Raw genomic sequence first — 19,982 nt, 5'->3', positions numbered from 1 at the left:
GGCAGAGTCCCACGGGTTCGCCACGCGGAAGGGTCTGTGTACACCCCTCACTTAGGGCGCAACCGGGCCTCCGCTGCAAAAAGGGTCTCCACGCGGAGTCCCAGCCCCGTTTCTATGGTTACCTGTTCAGCACCGATTCAAACTGCCGTTCTTTATTGACAGCGCCATAGAGGACACGAACACTCCTGCCCGAAGGGAACAATAAAGCTTTCGCCATTCAACAGCGCCGGAGACGCCAGAAGGCGGCCATCTTGAGGCCGGCGCGCAATGGGTATCAGAGGGGAGGGGGCAGCCCGACCTGCCCCGCGCGCCGCGGTCACGTGCTGGGGGCGGGGTATGCGTCACGCGCTCGCTCTCCACCAATGCTAGGACCGCGGGGGGCCGGCCGGTTGCTAGGCTCTTCTCTGACCTCTAATCTTGGCCACGCCCTCCTTCCCTCCCCACACTTCCTAAGGAAAGTTGTTTTTTTTTTTTTTGAGACGGGAGTTTCGTTTTTGTTTCCCAGGCGAGTGTAGTGGCGCGATCTCGCCTCACTGCAGCCTCCGCCTTCCAGGTTCAAGCGATTCTCCTGCCTTAGCCTCCCCAGTAGCTGGGATTACAGGCGCGCGCCACCACGCCCGGCTAATTTTTTTTCTCTGCTATTTTTAGTAGAGACCGGATGTCACCATGTTGGCCAGGCTGGTCTCGAACTCCTGAGCTCAGATGATCCGACTGCCTCAGCCTCCCAATATGTTGGGATTACAGGCGTGAGCCACCGTGCCCGGCTCTAGGGAAAGTTGTAATGGAGCTCCGCAGTCTCTCGCTTGGGCAGCACTAGGGTTAGGATTTTGTTTCAAAGAATGGCAAGGAAGTGAACACAAAAGGCTTCGTTTTTCCAAAACAACACATTCACGTGCGAGATGGAGGGGCAACCTGAGCCGCGTCCCCAGCGTCCCACTCTTTGTGGGAGATGCTTGGCGCCGGTGGGGTGCAGTGGGCTGAAGGTGTCCTGGAGGCATCTTGATCCTGCCTCTCGCACCTCCCAATTTTGGGATTTAGGGGCTTGGGGATTTAGCCCTAGCTTTTCTTTTGCTCATTTTCCTTCTCACACACTATGCGTTCCTTGTTGAAGCGTCCCCTTGCCACCTTCCTTACACAAACATTTAAATCAGATCTAGCAGTATCATACTGAGTCACCTCCGCGCTGGCCCACTGAACACAGTCACCCTGTCACTGACATGCAGCCACTTTTTCTATCCCTGCCAGTTACGCACCCAAATCCAGCCGTCTTAGTGCAATGTCTAGCTTCCTCTGTGGTTATAGCTGTTCCATTCGCAATGTCAATATTCAGTCGTTCCGAGAGCTGTCTCTGGCAGACTGACTCACCCCATCACCGTTTTACATCATAAATTCAATCTACTGGGCAGAACTGTCACTTGCATAGTTGCTGTCTCCCGGTCAATCGTATTTACTGTCACTGTCTGACATGCAGCTACTGTCAATGACCATAAACTTAAAACGGTTCTGTTCAAAATAGCACTCTGTTTGCCCAGCTGTTGCCCTTTCTGTTGTTTTCACTGTCATTGTCATGCAGCCACTTTCTCTGCCACACAGTCAAGCCAGTATTTAACAGGCCCCTTCAGGGTACACAGTTGTCCTCATACCCTTGTGCCCAATTAGTCACTTTCACTATTATACTCATGTCACTGTTACATTCAGGGTCGGATTTACTGTAGCTGATATTCAGTCACTTTTGTAGTCACTGGAACCACACCTACGGCTGTTGTGTCTCCTAAGCCCTCATTTCCACCAGCCTCACATTCTCTTTTAGTGGGAACGTAGGATTGCTAGATTTAGCAAACAAACACCTAGAAGGGTGCTTGGCACATAGTAGGTACTCTAGAAATATTTATCAAGTTAATGGGATTACAGGCGTGAGCTGTGGGCCTGGTGGCTCACGCCTGTAATCCCAGCATTTCGGGAGGCCAAGGTGGGCGGATCACCTGAGGTCAGGAGTTCCAGACCAGCCTGGTCAACATGGCGAAACCCTGTTTCTACTGAAAATAGAAAAATTACCTGGGCATGGTGGCAGGTGCCTGTAATCCCTGTTACTCAGGATACTGAGGCAAGAGAATCGCTTGAACCCGGGAGGCAGAGGTTGGAGTGAGCTGAGATCACGCCACTGCACTCCAGCCTGGGGAACAACAGCAAGACTTCGCCTCAAAATAAAAGAGAAATATTTATCGAATTAATGGATTTTAAAAAACAGTATCATTGCCAGTGTGCTGGAAGTCAATGCAGATGACTTGAAGCTCAGGAGTCTCAATAGGAATAAGTTTTCAGGCACCATCTGGCCCTCCTGTTCCACTTAACAAGACTTCAAACACTATAGGGACTAAACGAAGAGAGCAAAGAAAAAGTGGCCACCAAGTGTACTCAATTATTGGGACAGCAGTGACAAAAAATAGGCTTTCTATAATTTTTTTTAATTTTAAAAAATGAATACATGTTTATTATAAAATATTTAGAAAATATGGAAAGGAATCTTTCCCTCGGGGGATTGTTTTAGACATCCCCCAACACACCCCACACACATACCCACAGTCAATGGATCAATGACTGCAGTTTCCCCATCGCCATTTACTTAAGGTTTTGCTTTAACAGAAATTCTCATGGGGCTGACTTGCCTACAGTTCATGAAGAGCAATGACATAGGGTAATGGAGAGCAATGGCTCCGGCTTCTGGCTGGTCATGGTATGGAAGAATAAGAAGACAATGGCTAGACCTTCTAGACCTTCTAAGGGCCTCCTCTCCTCACAGAGCTTCGATAGCTGCGGGGAAATAACTTCTGCTTCCCAATCACCGGAAGGACCCAAACCTTGACTTTGACGGGGAGGGTTGAGAACTTTTCAACTTTTTTCTACTTTGGAAAAGAGTGTTCCCATGCCACCACCCTGTGTAAGATGCCTGAGGTGCCTCTACTAAACTGCCAGTTATTTCCAGAGTGACTACTATATGCCAAGAACACTGAGGTCAACAAAACATGTTCCTAGCCATAGTAAGAAATAACAACCGGCCGGGCATGGTGGCTCACACCTGTAATCCCAGCACTTTGGGAGGCCAAGGTGGGCGGATCTTGAGGTCAGGAGTTCAAGACCAGCCTGGCCAACATGGTGAAACCCTATCTCTACTAAAAATACAAAAAAAAATTAGTTGGGCATGGTGGTGCGGGCTTATAATCCCAGCTACTCGGGAGGCTGAGGCAAGAGAATTGCTTGAACTCAAGAGGCGGGGGTTGCAGTGAGCCGAAATGGCGCCACTCCACTTCAGTCTGGACGATGGGGCAAGACTCTGTCTCAAAAAAAAAAATTTTTTTTTTAAAGAAAAAAAGGAATAACACAACCACCACGACTTCTCCTGCCAATAATAGCAATCATTTATCTCACTCTTTCTGCCAAGTACCATGCCAAGCCCTTTAATTAAATTACTTCATTTAATTCTTGTAACCATCTAATGAAGTAGGTAACGTTTTTACCCCATGTTATAAAGGAGGAAACAGACTCAGAAGGGGTAAATAATTTGCTCAAAGAAACATAGCTACTAAATAGTAGAGTTAGGGTTTAAACCTAGGAGGTCTGACTCCAGAGTCTGCACTTTTTTTCAACCTGTGGTAATAATTTTTGGGTTTTACAAAATAAATGTGTTTATTATAAAGAATTCAAGGATTACAGAAAAACACAAAAGAAAGAGTAAAACAGAATTGCTGTAAATCCTACCACTGAGCAGCAACATATCATTATAGATGAGAATTTCTCCCAACTCTGGGCATATTTACATGGGTTGATAGGGAGATAATCACGATAATTATGACAGCTTCCACGCAATAAGCACTATGTGCTGGACATTGTTCTAAGTGCTTTCCATGAATTAACACACTTAATTTATTCCAAGAGAGATAGATCGACATAATTTTATTAAAATGAACTCATTTGACATATTCAGGGTTCACATCAGCAGCCAACCACCTGGTGATGTTTTTCCCCAAAGCTGGTTCCTTCCTCAGTTTTGCTGTCTTCTCTCCACATTCCAATCAAATCCTATGCCCAGAGTCCTTGGGCTGCAAAAGCTGAGTCTTTAAATAGCACCCTCTGCACAGCTGCTGTCCGGTCAAATGTCTCTGCTGTTCCCCAAGGCAGTGGTGTTATTTGTGGAAGTGAAGTTTGCTGGAGGCTCGACATATGCTTTTTATTTGTTCGAGTAGGTGTCTGGGCCTTGGCATTCTCTTTCCTGGCTTTCTAAGTGTTAGAATTTCACTACCTTTTCTCCAGTCCAAATGAAGCTCAGTCTTCAGCTCTTCCCCAGTGGATACCAGACAGTCTCAGATGAGGCTGCTGTTGGAATTTGCCAAATGACTCAGAAAGGTCAACTGCCTGCCTGCTCATCCATCCCAGATGACAAACCCTGAGGAGGAGGGAGACTGCCTTGCTCCAGTGGGGCTGCCCAGACAACAGTAGCACTTCTGCAGGCCTGACCCTATGAATCCCTTGCCTTGGTTGCCCCTAAGGCAAAAGGCACTCACATTTAGAAGGACAGAATCATTTCCACTGAGATGGCTCACAGGCCCGTCATATTTACCGGATCCAAAACTGGAGTGATGATTTCCCAGCCAAGCCTGTTTCTCCCCTCAGGCTTTTTAGCTCCGAGATGATAGCCCACCTGCCATTCTCTGCCCGCTTGCTCAGGTCGGACCCCTGGAAATTGTCACAGACATTTCTCTCTCTAACCCTCAACCACTCACCAAGTCTTTTTTTTTTTTTTTTTTTTTTTTTTTTTTTTTTTTTTTTTGAGACAGAGTCTTGCTCTGTTGCCCAGGCTGGAGTGCAGTGGCACAATCTCAGCTCACTGCAAGTTCTGCCTCCCGGGTTCAAGCCATTCTCCTGCCTCAGCCTCCCAAGTAGCTGGGACTACAGGTGCCTGCCACCACGCTGGGCTAATTTTTTTTTTTTGTATTTTTTAGTAGAGATGGGGTTTCACCGTGTTAGCCAGGATGGTCTCGATCTCCTGACCTTGTGATCCATCTGCCTTGGCCTCCCAAAGTGTTGGGATTACAGGCGTGAGCCACCGTGCCCGGCCTACCACTCACCAAGTCTTGGTATCACCTCTGATACACTCTGTCCATGCTCACAGCCAAAGTCCAAATGACCTTTACCTCTTAACCACTCTACTACCCTCCCCCTGCAACCACTTTTCATATCCTTTACAATGTTCTGCGTGTAAGCAAGGCAGCACGATCTTTCATTTCCTTTAGAATCAACTTTACCACGGTATAATTTACATATAAAAATGTACTCATTAAAAATGGAATTTTGGGAAATATATGCACCTGTGTAACCATTACCAACCAGATGAAGAAATAGAACTTTTTTTTTTTTTTTTTGAGATTAAGGTCTTGTTCTGTCACCCAGGCTGGAGTGCAGTGAGACTATCATGGCTCACTGCAGCCTCGACCTCCTGGGTACAAGTCATCCTCCTGCCTCATACCCCTGAGTAGCTGGGACTAGAGGTGCATGTCACCATGCCCAGCTAATTTTTGTATTTTTAGTAGAGATGGGATTTTGCCATGTTGCCCAGGCTGGTCTCAAACTCCTGAACTCGAGGAGTCTGCCTGCCTCGGCTTCCCAGAATACTGGGGTTACAGGTGTGAGCCACCGTGACCAGCCTGTAACCTATATGATTTTCCTTCTCTCTAAAGAATTTCTTGGCCGGGCGCGGTGGCTCAAGCCTGTAATCCCAGCACTTTGGGAGGCCGAGACGGGCGGATCACGAGGTCAGGAGTTCGAGACCACCCTGGCAAACACGGTGAAACCTCGTCTCTACTAAAAAATACAAAAAAACTAGCCGGGCGAGGTGGTGGCGCCTGTAGTCCCAGCTACTCGGGAGGCTGAGGCAGGAGAATGGCGTAAACCCGGGAGGCGGAGCTTGCAGTGAGCTGAGATCCGGCCACTGCACTCCAGCCTGGGCGACAGAGGGAGACTCCGTCTCAAAAAAAAAAAAAAAAAAAAAAAAAAAAAAAAAAAAAAGAATTTCTTTTCACCTTTCTTGCAAGTCAGGTCTCCTGGCAACAAATTCCCTCAATTTTTGTTTGCCTGAAAAAGTCTTTATTTTTTCTTTACTTTTGAAGAGTAATTCCACAGGGTATACAATCCTAGTTTGGTGGAGTTTTCCCTCAACGCTTTCAATATTTCTCTTCATTTTCTTCTCGCTTGCATGGTTTCTGGAGAACCTTCATGGAGAAGTTAGATATAATTCTTGTCTTTGCCCCTCTGTAGGTAAGGTTTTATTTTTCTGTGGCTTCTTACAAGATTTCTTCATCTTTCGTTTTTCTAAACTTTGAAAATGATATGGTTAGGTAGAATTTTCTTTTTTTTTTTTTTTTGAGACGGAGTCTCGCTCTTTCGCCCAGGCTGGAGTGCAGTGGCACGATCTCAGCTCACTGCAAGCTCCACCTCCTGGGTTCATGCCATTTTCCTGCCTCAGCCTCCCGAGTAGTTAGGACTACAGGCACCTGCCACCATGCCCAGCTAATTTTTTGTATTTTTAGTAGAGACGGGGTTTCACCGTGTTAGCCAGGATGATCTCGATCTCCTGACCTCGTAATCTGCCCACCTCGGCCTCCCAAAGTGCTGGGATTACAGGCGTGAGCCACCGCGCCCGGCCTGAGTTTTTGTTCTTTTGCATTTATCATACTTGGTGTTCTCTGAGCTTCTGTGATCTGTGGTTCGACGTCTGAAATTCATTTGGGAAATGATCTGTGGTTCAATGATTGACATTAATTTGGGAAATTATCAGTTATTCTTGTTTCAAATATTTATTCTGTTCCTTTCTTTCTTCTTCTGACATTCCCATTACATATGTTGCACCTTTTGCAGTTGTCTTACAGTTCTAGGACATTCTGTTTTGTTTTTCTCAGTCTTTTTTTCTCTCTTTTTTTTTTTTCAGTTTTGGAGGCTTCTACTGACATATCCTTAAGCTCAGAGATTCTTTCCTCAGCCATGTTCAGTGTATTATAATAAGCGTATCAAAGGCATTCTCCATTTCTGTCACAGTGTTTTTATCTCTAGCGTTTCTTGTTGAGTCTTTCTTAGAGTTTCCATCTCTTTATTTACATTGTCCATCTGTTCTTGCATGCTGTCTCCTTTATCTATTAGAGCTCTTAGCGTGTTAATTCAAAGTTGCTTAAAATCCCTGGTCTGATAATTCCAACATCCCTACCCAACGGGGCTGGTTCTGATGCTTGCTTTGTCTCTTTAAATCATATGTTGTTGTGTTGTAGTTGTTTTGGTTTTTTGTTTTCCATTTTTTCCCCCTTTTTTTGAGACAGAGTCTTGCTCTGTTGCCCAGGCTGGAGTGCAGTGGTGTGATCTCAGCTCACTGCAATCTCCACCTCCCAGGTTCAAGCAATTCTCCTGCCTCAGCCTCCCGAGTAGCTGGGACTACCAGTGTGTACCACCATGCCCAGCTAATTTTGTATTTTTAGTAGGGATGGGGTTTCACCAGGTTGGCCAGCCTGGTCTTGAACTCCTGACCTCATAATCCACCTGCCTCGGCCTCCCAAAGTGCTGGGATTACAGGCGTGAGCCATCGTGCCCAGCTGGTTTTTTGTTTATTGCCTTTTGGTATGCCTTGTATTTTTTTCTTGACAGCCAGACATGACATACTGGGTAAATAAGATATTCTGTAAATAGACCTTTCGTGATGTGATGGTAAGGTGAGAAGATATGGGAAGTGTTCTCCAGTCCTATGATTAGGGCTCAGTCTTTTGGTGAGCCTGTGCCCCGGACGGTGAACTTTACAAGTGCTTCTCAGTGTTTACCCCGACTTAGGTGGGGCAGGATGGCCTCAGTGGGCTGGAATTGAATATTTCCCTTCTTCCACATGGAAAGCCAGAGGGGGTTAGAGTTGGGTTCGTCTCTCTTCCCAGACAGGCTGGTCTTTGGAAAAACCTGTACATCAAAAATAAAATTCTAACCCCCAAAATTGGCTGAATGTATTATAGTAGGTAGTTAGTCAGACATGAGCAGGGCAGGCGATGGTCTCCCCATCCAGGAATGTCAGGCAACTATGTTAGCCCTAGGAAACGTATCCAAGTCAGACAGCACCAAAGTATGTTAGCACTAAGGAATGTATCTAAATCACATGGCACCAAAGGATGTTAGCAGTGGTGAATCCGTTTGGGTCTGCAGCAACCTCAATTCTTGCCTCCTCAGAAGAAAGAATTTGACCAAAGGGCATAAGGCAGAGTGAGAGACCAAGGCAAATTTTTGAGCTGGAGTGGAAGTTTACTGAAGAGTTTTAGAGCAGGAAGGAAAGGAAGTAAAGTATAATTGGAAGAGGACCAAGCAGGTGACTGGAGAGATTCAAATACGTGGTTTGACCTTTGACTTGGGATTTTTATAGAGCAGCATACTCCTGGGGGGTTGTGTTTCTTCTCCTTTAATTCTTCCACTGGGGTGGGCTGTCTGCATGAGCAGTGGCCTGCCAGCACTTGGGAGGGGAGCATGCACAGTGAGTTTACTGAAGTCGTACGCATGCTCACTTGAGGCATTCTTTCCTTACCAGTCAAGTGTTCCTAGAAGGTCGTCTATTAACACCAGTTAAACTCCACCATTTTGCCTCTTAGTACACATGCTGGAGCCCACTCACCCAACTCCTGAGATCTTATTGGGAAGCTGCTGATCACCAGTTTCAGGTTTTTTCTATAGAGAGACTGCCTTTCCTTGGTAACACTTTGACCAATTATTATTTTATTTTATTTTGAGACAGAATCTCTCTCGGTTGCCCAGGCTGGAGTGGCAAGATCTCAGCTCACTGTAACCTCCGACTCCCGGGATCAAGTGATTCTGCTGGCTCAGCCTCCTAAGTAGCTGGGACTACAGGTGCCCACCACCACACCTGGCTAAATATTTTGTATTTTTTTTTAGTAGAGATGAGTTTTCGCATGTTTGCCAGGCTGGTCTCGAACTCCTGACCTCAAGTGATCCATTTGCCATGGCCTCCCAAAGTGCTAGGATTACAGGCATGAGCCACCACACCCAGCGACCAATTATTATTTTAGAGAGACAGTGTAACAGCACCTGAGCATTACCTGATGGTCACCTAACATTCCTGGTGGAGGAGTCCCTCTCCTGCCCTGCTTATGTCTGACTACCTACTGGAACAAATGGACCCCCATTCTTGGTCAAGGGAATCCCAAAGAAACCTAAAAAACTAGTTCAAGTCATGATGGGAAGGGAGGTTGGACATGCCTAGTTATACACCCTACCTTTGGAGTTTATACACTACTGATCAGCATTAACATTAAAATAGAGATCATAAGACTGACAAAACAGACTCTAGCAATAAAATACCAAATTCCAACCTGACATCACATGACAGATAGCAGGCCCTGAAGGAAATCAAAGTATTTTACCCCAAAATATATTTCTTTGACATATTTTGAAGTGGCCTTGCAAAGCTGTCTCTTGCGAGGGAAATTTGCATTCTATAGAGAATCTTCCTCTCTTTCTAGGTCTTTTCCGGATCCAGGAGAGATTTAAGTAAGAGTCTGACACCTTTTAAGATCCGAAAAGAGACATTTACCATCTATTCTCTCTGAAGCCTGCTACTTAGGGGGTTCATCTGCATAACAAGAACAACTACCCTTATCTTAACTCAAGCATTTCTTTCTGCTGACTTCAACTCTTTAGATAAAGCTTAACTCTTTCAATCAATTGCTAACCAGAAACTCTTTGAATCCACCTATCACCTGTAAGGCCCCTGCCCTGCTTCAAGATGTTCCGCCTTTCTGGACCGAAAGAATGTATATCTTACATATATCGATTTATGTCTTTGCCTGTGGCTTCTGTCTCCCTAAAATGAATAAACCAAGCTGTAATCCAATCACCTTGGGCACATGTTCTTAGGACCTTTTGAGACTACCCTGGGCCATGGTCACTCATATTTGGCTCAGAATAAATCTCTTTATATATTTTATAGTATTTGGCTTTTACCATCAACAAACCCCAGCAGGTTAGATTCTGTTTAAATAATTTTCTTTCTTTTTTTTTTTTTTGGTTGAGACAGAGTCTCGCTCTGTCACCCAGGCTGGAGTGCAGTGGCCGGATCTCAGCTCACTGCAAGCTCCGCCTCCTGGGTTGATGCCATTCTCCTGCTTCAGCCTCCCGAGTAGTTGGGACTACAGGCGCCCGCCACCTCGCCTGGCTAGTTTTTTGTATTTTTTTTTTAGTAGAGACAGGGTTTCACTGTGTCCGCCAGGATGGTCTCGATCTCCTGACCTCGTGATCCGCCTGTCTCGGCCTCCCAAAGTGCTGGGATTACAGGCTTGAGCCACCACGCCCAGCCCTGTTTAAATAATTTTCGTTGAGACTTTGTTAGAGAGAGAACATAACGTTCTGGAGTATTTTGAAATGATTCTTTTTTCTCCTTCCCCTTTTGGAAGCATGAGAAGATTTTTCTCAGATATTCGCTCTGAGAACCTGACTAGAGCTCCAGGAGATAAAACTCACAAAAATGTGTGAACCTCCAGATTAAATACAACCAGAAGATGTAGTAATTATAAATATTTATGCACCCAATTACACACCATCAAAATATATAAAGCAAAAATGGACAGAATTGAAGGCAGAACAACATAGTTCTTCAATACAGTCGGAGACTTTACTACCCCACTCTCAACAATGGATAGAACAACCATATAGGAGATAAGAACACAATAAACCAACTAGATCTTGTTAGGGACAAGCTGCCGTAGGACCCTCCACCCCCACCGAATGCAGCTGACCCTTACCGTGAATACTCCGCAGCTGCATTCCTGGACCTTTAGGTGCTACAGCAAGGTCACCAGACTTGCTTACAGCCCTCCAGGTGGCATGGGGGAGGTCACAAGAAACATGGATAAACCTAAGTTACACCCTCTTGTAAATTCCTATATTGTAAGCAGGTCACGAGATGATATGTGGTCAAGTTAACCAACAAACAACCCCAGGATCTCTCTCTCCCATAGGAACCCCTCATTTTGTAAGCTCAGGGCTGCCTCCTCTGACTGTCGTGGAGCAGCCCAGCACGTTAATAAACTTTCTTGCCTGACTTTGGGTCTCTCTCTCTCTCGTCCTTTCTCTCGGCTAACCTTACAGATCTAACAGAAATATATAGAATAGTCTACACAACAACTGCACACACATTCTTCTGATGTGCACATGAGACATTTTCTAGGATAGATTATATGTTAGGCCAAAAAGTAAGTCTCAATAGACTTAAAAAGATAGAGATCATACAAAGTATCTTCTCCTACCATAATGGAATGAAGTCAGAAGTCACTAACAGAAGTAAAAGTGGAAAATGCACAAATTTGTGGAGATTAAACAACACATTCTTAAACAACCAATGAATCAAAGAAAAAATCAGAAGAGAAATTAGAAAATACTTAGAGAAGAATGAAAATGAAAACACAATATACCCAAACTTGTGTAATATAGCAAAAGCAGTTGTAAGAGGTAAATTTATGGGTATAAATGCTTACATTAAAAAACAAGAAAGATCTAAAATCAACAACTTACCTTCACAACTTAAGGAACTAGAAAAAGAAACTAAACTCAAAGCTAACAAAGAAAGCAAATAATAATGGCCAGGCACAGTGGCTCATGTCTGTAATCCCAGCATTTTGGGAGGCTGAGGTGGGCAGATCATCTGAGGCCAGGAGTTTGAGACTAGCCTGGCCAACATGGTGAAACCCTGTCTCTACCAAAAATACAAAAATCAGCTGGGTGTGGTGGTTTAGGCCTGTAATCCTAGCAACTTGGGAGGCTGAGGCAGGAGAAACACTTGAACCCAGGAGGCGGAGGTTGCAGTGAGCTGAGATCACACCACTGCACTCCAGCCTGGGTGACAAAAGTGAGAGTCGGTCTCAAAAAAAAAAAAGAAAAGAAAGAAAGCAAATAATAAAGACTGAAGCTGACATAAACAAGAGAGAACAGAAAAACAATAGGAAAAAATAAACCAAAACTTAGTTCTTTGAGAAGAACAAAAGTGACAAATCTTTAGCCAGACAGACTAAGAATAAAAGAGGACACTCACATTACTAAAATCAGAAATGAAGATAGGGACGTTACTACTAATTCTAGAGAAATAAAATGGAGTATAAGAGAGTACTACAAACAATTATATACCAACAGATTGGATAACCTAGAAGAAATGTGTAAATTCCCAGAAACACCAAGCCTACCAAGATGAAATCACAAAGAAATTGAAAATCTGAACACACCTATAATCAGTAAGGAGATTGAATCAGTAATCAAAAATATCCTGACAAAAAAAGCCCTGGACCAAATGGTTTTACAGGTGAATTTACCAAACATGAAAAGAACAACTAACACCAATTCTTTTCAAAATTTTCCGAAAATTCAGGAGGAGGAAGCACTTCCCGACTCATTCATTGAAGCCAGCATGACCCTGATACCAAAGCCAGACAAGGGCACTACAAGAAAAAGAAAACTATAGACCAATATCTATTATGAACATTAATATAAAATATTTCTTAAAATACTAGCAAACCAAATTCAGCAGCATAGTAAAAGGATTATACACAATGGCCAAGTGAGATTTACTCCTGGAATGCAAGGATGGTTCAACATACAAAGCTCGATCCATGTAATATACCACATTAACAGAATGAAGGAAAGAAAACCACATGATCATCTCAGTTGATCATCTAAAAAAGCATTTGAGAAAACACAACACCGTTTCATGATTTAAAAAAACACTCAACAAGCTAGGAATAGAAAGGAACTACCTCAACACAGTAAAAGTCATATATAAAAAATGCACAGCAAACCTCATACTCAGCGGTAAAAGACTGAAGGCTTTTCCTTAGGATCAGGAACAAGACAAGGATCTCCACTTTTACCACTTCTGTTCAACATAGTATTAAAAGTTGTACTTGTTTTGATTTTGTTTTGGAGACTGGGATCTTGCTATTTTTCCCAGGCTGGACTCAAACTTCTGGGCTCAAGCAATTCTCTTGCCTCAGCCTCCCACGTAGCTGGGACTACAGGCATGCCACCTCATCCAGCTTAGTATTAGAAGTTTTAGCCAGAGCAATTAGGCAAGAAGAAAAAATAAAAGGCATTCAAATTGGAAAGGAAGAAGTAAAATTATCTCTATTTGCAGGTGATATGCTCTTACATGTAGAAAACTGTAAAGATTCCACCAAAAAAACCTGTTAGAGCTAATAAATGAATTTAACAAAGTGGAATGATCTAAAGTCAACACACAAAAATCAGTTGTATTTCTATATGTTAACAATGAACATCTGAAAAGGAAATTACAAAAACAGTTTCATTTATAATAGTATCAAAAAGAATAAAATAATTTGGAATTAACCAAGGAGATGAAAGACTTTACAATGGATACTATAAAACATTACTGAAAGAAATTAAGGAAGACGTAAATAAATGGAAACACATCCCATGTTCATGGATTGGAAGACTTAGTATTGCTAAGATGTTAATGTTACCAAAAGCTATCTGTGGATTCAATACAATCCCTATCAAAAAACCAATGACACTTTTTGCAAAAATAGAAAAAAAAACCATTCTAAAATTTATATGGAATATTAATGATCTCCAAATAGCCAAAACAATCTTAAAAGAGAGCAGTGCTGGAGGATTCATGCTTCCTCATTTCAAAACTTACTACAGAGCTACAGTAATCAAAACAGTGTGGTACTGGCATAAAGAAAGACACAAAGACTAATGGAATAGAATAAAGAGCTTAGAAATAAATGTTCCCCATATATGGTCCAATAATTTTTGACAAGGCACCAAGGCCATTCAATGAGGAAATAATAGTTTCTTTTCAGCAAGTGGTGCTGGGAAAACTACATACGAAAGAATAAAGTTGGACCCTTGTTTAACACCATATACAAAAATTAATTCAAAACGAATTGAAGCCATAAATGTAAGACCTAAACTATAAAACTCTTAGAAGAAAACATGAAGCAAAAGCTTTGCAACATTGATTTGGTAATGGTTTCTTGAATATGATGGCAAAGGCATAGACAATAAAAGAAAAAATAGACAAATTGGACTTCACAAAAAATTAAAAATGTTGTGCACGAAAAAAATAGTAATAGGGAAACCCATGGAATGAAAGAACACATTTATAAATCATATATCAGATAAAGGATTAATATCTAGAATATATAGAGAACTCTTAAAACTCAACAACAAAAAGAAGTCCCAATTTAAAAATGGGCAAAAGATGCAGGCCAGGTGCGGTGGCTCATGCCTGTAATCCCAGCACTTTGGGAGGCCAAGGTGGGTGGATCAAAAGATCAGGAGTTCAAGATCAGCCTGGCCAATATGGTGAAACCCTGTCTGTCTCTACTAAAAATACAAAAATTAGCCAGATATGGTGGCAGACACCTGTGCAGCTACTAGGGAGGCTGAGACAGGAGAAGCACTTGAACCTGGGAGGTGGAGGTTGCAGTGAGCCAAGATCGTGCCACTGCACTCCAGCTTGGGCAACAGAGCAAGACTCCATCTCAAAAAATAAAAATAAAATAAAATAAAATAAAAATGGGCAAAAGACTTGAATATTTCTCTAAAGAAGATATACAAATGGCCAATAAGCACATGAAAAGATGCTCAACATTAATAATCATTAGGAAAATGCAAATCAAAACTTCAATGAGATACCCCATCAACACTCATTAGGACAGCTGCTATAAAACAAAAAACCAGAAACTAGTAAGTGTTGGCAAGGATGTGGAAAAACTGGAATCCTTGTGCACTGTTGTTGGTAGTGTAAAACAGTACACTTGCTGTGGAAAACAGTATGGTGGTTCCTCAAAAAGTTAAAAATAGGATTACCATACGATCCAGCAATTCCACTTCTGGTTGTATACTCCAAAATTGAAAGCAGGGTCTCAAAGAAATATTTGTACACCCATGTTCATAACAGCATTATTCACAATACATAAAGCCTCAAAGCAACTCTAAGTGTCCATTGACTGATGAATAGATAGCAAAATGTCATATATAGATACAATGGACTATATTATTCAATATTAAAAAGGAAATAATTTCTGCAATGTGCTACAATGGGGATGAACTTTGAAGATATTAAGTGAAATAAGCCAATCACAAAGAAACAAATATGATTCTACTAATAACAAATACCTAGAATAGTCAAACTTACAGAGACAGAAGGTGGATTGGTGGTTGCCAGTGGCTGGAGGGAGAGGGATATGGGGAGTTATTGTTTAATGGGTATAGAGTTTTTGTGTTTTTTTTTTTTTTTTTGAGATGGCGTGATCTTGGCTCACTGCAACCTCTGCCTCCTGGGTTCAAGCGATTCTCCTGCCTCAGCCTCCCAAGTAGCTGGGATTACAGGCATCTACCACCACACCTGACTAATTTTGTATTTTTAGTAGAGACAGGGTTTCTCCATGTTTGTCAGGCTGGTCTCGAACTCCCGACCTCAGGTGATCAGCCTGCCTCGGCCTCCCAAAGTGCTGGGATTACAGGCATGAGCCACCACACCCAGCCAGAGTTTTGGTTTTACAAGACGAAAAGAGTTATGGAGATGGATAGTGGCGATGGTTGCACAACATTATGATTTTATTTCATAACACAAACTGTGCACTTAAAAGTAGTTAAGATGGTAAATTTTGGCCATGCACAGTGGCTCACACCTGTAATCCCAGTACTTTGGGAGGCTGAGGTGGGCGAATCACCTGAGGTCAGGAGTTCGAGACCAGCCTGACCAATAGGGTGAAACCCCGTTTCTACTAAAAATACAAAAATCAGCCAGGTGTGGTGGCACGTGCCTGTAGTTCAGCTACTTGGGAGGCTGAGACTAGAGAATTGCTTGAACCTGGGAGGCAGAGGTTGCAGTGAGCTAAGATTTTGCCACTGCACTCCAGCCTCCAGCCTGGGCAACAGAGTGAGACTCCATCTCAAAAAAAAAAAAAAAAAAGATGGTAAGTTTTATGGTATTTTATTTTGTCACAATAAAAAAATTTGGAAAAAACAAAAAAGGTATGTGCACTCCTCCAACATGACTGGGTCCCCTGGAGTTTTTTTCTCTCAAACTTGTGTACATTGAGCCTCTAGCAATTCATCAATCACAGTTCAGGCTTCCTTACCCAGCATTAGTTTCCATGGAGGTTTATTACACTCTGGTAAATTATGATTTCTGTATCCACCTGTCTGTTTCTCCAATTCTGGGGCAGTAATTTGCCCTATGACCTCACTTCTCTACAAATCTAGGAGTTCTTGACGTTTAGTTTGTTTGGCTTTTACTTATTGTTAGGATGGAGTGGCAACTTTCAAGTTTCTTACATGACAGCTTGGAAACTAGACATCCTAGAACATTTTCATTACCTGCAAAAGTTCCCTTGTACTCTTTCCCAGTTCAACACTCTCCGTCCCGCCCTGGACTTGCCCATCTTCCCATCTCTCCAATCCTCATCTCCCAACAACCACTGATTTGCTTTCTGTCCCTAGAGATGACTTGCTAGAATTTCATATTCAGAATTTCTAGATATGAAATTTTAAAATATGTTAACATATGTTACACGTTATATAACACTACATATTATATGTGTAATATATATGGAATTCTAACATATCCTAGAATTTCATATCAGCGAAATTATATGATATGTAGTGCTTTGTGCCTGGCTTCTTTCACTCAGCATAATGTAGTTGAGATGTATTCATATTGTTACATTTATCAGTTTTGTTTCTTTTTTTTTTTTTTTGAGACGGAGTCTCGCTCTGTCGCCCGGGCTGGAGTGCAGTGGCCAGATCTCAGCTCACTGCAAGCTCCGCCTCCTGGGTTTACGCCATTCTCCTGCCTCAGCCTCCCGAGTAGCTGGGACTACAGACGCCCGCCACCTCGCCAGGCTAGTTTTTTGTGTTTTTTTTAGTAGAGATGGGGTTTCACCGTGTTAGCCAGGATGGTCTCAACCTCCTGATCTCGTGATCTGCCCGTCTCGGTCTCCCAAAGTGCTGGGATTACAGGCTTGAGCCACTGCGCCCGGCCAGTTTTGTTTCTTTTAATTATTGGGTCCACTGATATGGATATACCACAATTTGTGTATTCATTCACCTGTGTGAATGTATGAATTTGTGTGTTTCCAGCTTCAGGTATTGTGAGTAAGTTTATGAGTATTTGTTTATGTGTAAGTCTTTGTGTGAACATATGTTTTCATTTCTCTTGTGTAAACACTTAGGAATGTGAAGCCTAGGTCATATGAACCCGGGAGGCAGAGGTGTTTATGCACTTTTATAAGAAATTACCAAACAGTTCTCCAAAGTGGTTGTATCATTTATACTTCCATCATCAACATGCAAGAGTTCTAGTTACTCTACATCCTCATCAACAGTTGGTGTTGTCAGTTATGATTCTCCTGCCTCAGCCTCCCAAGTAGCTGGGATTACAGGCACCCACCACTATGCCTGGCTAATTTTGTTTTTTTTTTTTTTTTTTTTTTTTTTTTTTTTTTTTTAGTAAAGATGGGGTTTCACTATACTGGCCAGGCTGATCTCTAACTCCTGACCTCAGGTGATATCCAAAATATATTTTGGATTCAAGTCCTTTGTCATATGTATGTATTATCAATATTTCGGTCTGTATTATGAATAGGTTCATCTTCATAAGGTATCATCCAAAAGCAGAAGTTTTCAACTGTGACGAAATCTAACTTATCAATTTTTTTCTTTTAGGAAGAAAATTATTGTCACAGTATTTCTGCTTCATTGGGAAACCCTGGTGCATTTCTCCTAAAATTAGAAGAAACACATGGATGCCCACTCTCACCACGGTTCTTTAACATCAAATTGAAGGTATTGTTCTGTACACTCCAAGAAAAATGAGAGATAACAGGATTATATAACTAGAAAGGCCTAAAGAATTGGCTGAAGAACCTAATATAATGAGAGAGAGCGAGAGAGAGATGTGAGGGAAGGAAAAAGGAGTAAAAGGTGCTAAGATAAGGTGGAGATGGAATATTAAACAAATATACAGAAACCAGTTAGAAGAGAAAAATGGAATAAAAGACTGCATTTACAATAGCAAGGAAAGATAAAATACCAATATATATGCTTCAAAGTATTAGTGAAGGATAAGCTGGGCACAGTGGCTCATGCCTGTAATCCCAGTACTTTGGGAGGCCAAGGTGGGAGGATCACTTGAGCTCAGGAGTTCAAAACCAGCCTGGACAACATAGTGAGACCCAATCTCTATAAAAAATACAAAAATTAGCTGGGCATGGTGGTGGGTGCCTGTAGTCCCAGCTATTCAGGAGGCTGAGGTGAGAGGATCAGGGAGGTAGAGGTCGCAGTGAGCGGAGATCACACGACTGTATTCCAGCCTGGGTGACAGAGTGAGACACTGTCTAAAAAAATAAAAAATAAAAAAAAATTAATGAAGGATAAAACAAAAAACTCGAGCAAATGGAAACACATACCATTTCTTGAAGCAAGAAAGGTAAACATTATAAAAATGTTAACTCCCAGCAAACATACCAACACATTTCTTTTTTCTGAAACTGGAGAAGTTGATTATCAAGTTCAAATGGAAAAATAAGCGACAAAGAATATGGAGAGCCAGCCCTGCCAGATATTAAACTATATCTTAAAGCTTCAACAGTTAAAATAGTGAATAATTAGCACATAAACAGACAAACCAATAGAATGAAAAGAAAGCCCAGAAATACACCAAAATATATACAGAAATTTAGTTCATGCTAAAGATGTGAAGTAAAGATAAACTTTATAATTAAACGTTGGGTACAACTGGGTAATAATTTGAAAAAGAAGTTTTATCTATAGATCACATCTTATGCTAGGATAAACTATAAAAAGATCAAAGACTTAAAGATAAAAAATTGTAGACATTAAAGTACTACGAAAAAATGGGCGATTTCTTTATAACCCTGAGGTGGCAAAGACCTAATTGACTCAAATTCCCAAAACCATAAAAGAAAAGACTGATAAATTCAATCACATTTTATAAAATCCATAAATAAAGTCTAAACGCAAATAACAACCTGGGAAAACACATTTGAAACTCATCTTACAGACAAAGGATTCATTTTCCTAATATATGAAGAGCTTCTAGAAATTCACAAGAACAAGACCAAAAATCTTCAAAATCTTAGAAAAATGAGCAGAGACATGAAGAAGCAGTTCATACACAAGAAAGGCACAAAAATGACTTATAAATACTCAAAAAGTTGCTCGATTAATTCATGGTATTATTAATGCAAATGAAAACTATCCTGAAATATCTTTCTTCACCTATGCATTGGGAAAAATTCTGGAAGTTTGACAATGTGATGGTAAACAGGCATTCCCATCCATTGCTGGTTGAAATGGAACTCCAATCTACAATCCCTTTGCAGATTAATAACACCAACATTTTAAAATGCATTTTCCCAGTGACCCAATAATTGCACTTCTGAGATTTTATACATACCTGTATGTGTACAAAATAATGTATATACAAAGTTATTCACTGAAATGATTCCTGAAATAGGAGAAAAGTAAAATCCAAACAAAAAAAACTAGCTTAAATACATTGTGATGCATCCATATAATGGCATATTATGCAGTTTTATTTATTTATTTATTTATTTTTGAGACAGAGTCTTACTCTGTCACCCACGCTGTATTATGTAGTTTAAAGAAGTGAAGAAGCTCTAAACATCTTTATAGGAAATAACTTCAATACATAAAATCCCTCCATATCTGTGGGGGGTTGGTTCTAGGACTACCCCCCTCACCCCCGCATATCAAAATCCATGGATGCTCAAGTCCCTGATATCTATAATGGCTTAATATTTGCATATAACCTACACACATCCTCCTGTATATTTTAAGTCATCTCTAGATTACTTATACTACCTCATACAATGTAAATGCTGGGTGAATGGTTG

The 19,982-nt window shown here is 41.8% G+C and overlaps 1 protein-coding gene across 2 annotated transcripts in view; it reads right to left on the bottom strand.

Moving 5' to 3' along the window:
• The window catches only part of ZBTB40 (zinc finger and BTB domain containing 40), an 82,131-nt gene extending 81,855 nt beyond the window's left edge, over positions 1-276 (bottom strand). Inside the window, exon 1 of one of the 2 annotated variants that reach the window (XM_030942809.1) lies at positions 123-276. The gene's annotated coding sequence lies outside the window, so the exon portion shown is untranslated. The remainder of the gene's footprint in view (positions 1-122) is intronic. The other variant, XM_010364353.2, reaches the window with a different exon arrangement.
• Positions 277-19,982: the final 19,706 nt, after the last annotated feature.

This window comes from Rhinopithecus roxellana, chromosome 12, assembly GCF_007565055.1.
Source record: "Rhinopithecus roxellana isolate Shanxi Qingling chromosome 12, ASM756505v1, whole genome shotgun sequence".
NCBI lineage: Eukaryota > Metazoa > Chordata > Mammalia > Primates > Cercopithecidae > Rhinopithecus > Rhinopithecus roxellana.
Note: the sequence above shows the minus strand (reverse complement) of the source record. Positions and strands in the feature narration are given on the sequence as shown.